The following is a 2519-nucleotide window of genomic DNA, read 5'->3' as shown; positions in this document are numbered from 1 at the left end:
CCTACGCTTCGCCTACGAGTCGAAACCGACGTATCGGACTTCGCGCTTACGGGCATCCTCTTATAGTAGTTTAAGAACAAATAGTAGTATCCTATTGCTTTCTAGTTACGGAAGATAATTCCGGCCGAATATAATTATAAGACCTACGATAAAGAGCTACTTATAGTAGTAAGTACGTTTAAGTAGTAGCGCCCGTACCTCGATAGCGCTACGTATGCGATTTAAGTAATCGTCGACTATACTAACCTTAAAGCTTTTATAACGATAAAATAGTTAGTTAGTTAATAGGCACGATAGGCGGTTTAATTAGCGCCCTTTAACTTTACTATCGAATATCGCGTAGGGATAAAGAACCCTACGGATAGTCCGAGTAGGCGTAGCGACTACGAAACKAGTAYRACGGAGTCGTCTTAGTATATAAGYATACTATTACCTATACTATAAAGCAAACTTYAGAACTAGTAATCTAATAAAGCTCTTCGAAGCGAGCTAGAGCCCTCTATTAGAAGAGTAAGAGCTATATACTACGCGATTAAGTATAAGGGATTACTACCTACTAGAGTATATAGCGAGCTTTCGCTACTTAGGCGTATTATAGCCGTCCTAGTAGCTATAGACTTAGCCCTTAGAAATATTCCAGACCTAATACTCGGTTATGCTAAAGCACTAGTAAACGTAGACGCGGATACTTCGAGTATACGCGACGCGGCTAGGGAGAAGGGCGAGTATAAAGGCTACATTATTAAGGATAGAACATTATTCTACGGCGATGCCCTATATATTCCGAAAGACTACGCTTTACGTACGTAACTAATACGTATATACTACGATAACGCTCTCGCCGGACACTTTAGAAAGGCGAAGACGCTCGAGTTACTTTAGCGGAAGTACTACTAGCTACATATAGCTACTAATATCGTAGAGTATATTAAGGGGTGCTATATATGCCTCGTAAGTAAGGCGCGGTACTACCGCCCCTATAGAGTAATAGTTCTATTACCTATACCGGATCGAGCATAGTAAGAAATTAGTATAGACTTTATTACGAACCTACCTCCTAGTAAGCGCGGAGATAGTGTCTATACTACGGTACTCGTAATCGTCGACCGCTATAGCAAGATAGCTTTATTTATCCCTACTACTAAGTAATATAATATAGTAGAGCTAGCGGATATCTTTATATCTTACGTAGTTTGTAAATACGGCGTACTAGTAGGTATTATTAGTAATAGAGGCTCGGTTTTTACTAGCTAATACTAGTCTAACTTCTACTACGAAGCGTATATAAAGTATAAGCTAAGTATAGCCTTCTACCCTTAGACGGATAGATAGACTAAGAAAGCTAATTAGACGCTTAAGTAATACCTACGCTGCTACTACGGCACGTAGTAGGATAGCTAGGCGTAATAGCTACTTATAGCTAAATTTGCGTATAATAATAGCGTGTACGCGGGCCTTAGAATAAGCCCTTTCTAAATCCTCTATAGATAGAACCTAGAGCTAGCGACGCGCCCTCTAGGCGACGGCGCTAATACCTAAGATATCGCTTAGAACGAGCTCTTAGAAGGGAGAATGCCGGCTGCTATCGACTTAGCGAAGCGTATACGTAGCGTATATAAGGAACTTACTAAGCGATAGTATAAAGCTAAAGAGCAATAGTTAAAGTACTATAATAAGAACTACAAGCCTATAAGCTTTAATATTAGTAATTTAGTGCTTCTTTCTACGAAGAACCTTAAGCTAGAGGGCAAAAAGAARATAGAACCTAAATAGCTAGGCCTATACCGCGTAATTAACGTAATCGGGACTTAGGCGTATCGCTTATAGTTACCTACCTTAGTAAGGATCTATAACGTCTTCTACGTTACTCTATTAGAGCTATATTCTAGCCGGAAGAGTAAAGCGTAAGAGGAGCGCATACTACTTATAGTCGACGAGGATAGGTAGTAGGAGGTTAAAGAGATTCTTAATAAGAAGGTATAGAAGGGCGAAACGTTTTATTTAGTAAAGTAGCGTAGATAGCTATTAGAATATAACTAGTAGGAACCTAGTATATATATTAAAGACTACGAAGCTCTTAATAGGTTCGAGGCGTAGGCTCCGCGTATATATAGAGGCCGCGTAGTAAAAGAGGCTCGGAAGTAGAGCGGAGTAAAATAGAAGAAGAGTAATAAGAATTAAGTAGTTTTATTACGGTTATACCTAAAGGGGATTACTTTATAGACTGTACTATAAGATAGGCGTATACGCTACGTAAGCCTAGAGAACGCGCTAAGCACTCTACTCGAACTTATTCTCCTCCGCCTCGGACTCCTCCTCGAATAGCTCGTTTCTAGTAAGGGCAGCATCGAAGGTATTAGTAGACTACCCTATTATCTCTAACTACTATATAAACGGTTAGCATTATAGATATATACGAGGAGCAGGCGAGATACTTATAATACGACCGACTTAAGTAATAGCTATAAGATTATTCGTTAAGCGAGTAAGATTAGGCGCCTCGACTACGCTACTCTTAC

This window comes from Ramularia collo-cygni (genome assembly GCF_900074925.1).
Source record: "Ramularia collo-cygni strain URUG2 genome assembly, contig: RCC_scaffold17, whole genome shotgun sequence".
Classification (NCBI taxonomy): Eukaryota; Fungi; Ascomycota; class Dothideomycetes; order Mycosphaerellales; family Mycosphaerellaceae; genus Ramularia; species Ramularia collo-cygni.
The sequence above is the reverse complement of the archived record's forward strand: the minus strand, read 5'-3'. Positions refer to the sequence as shown.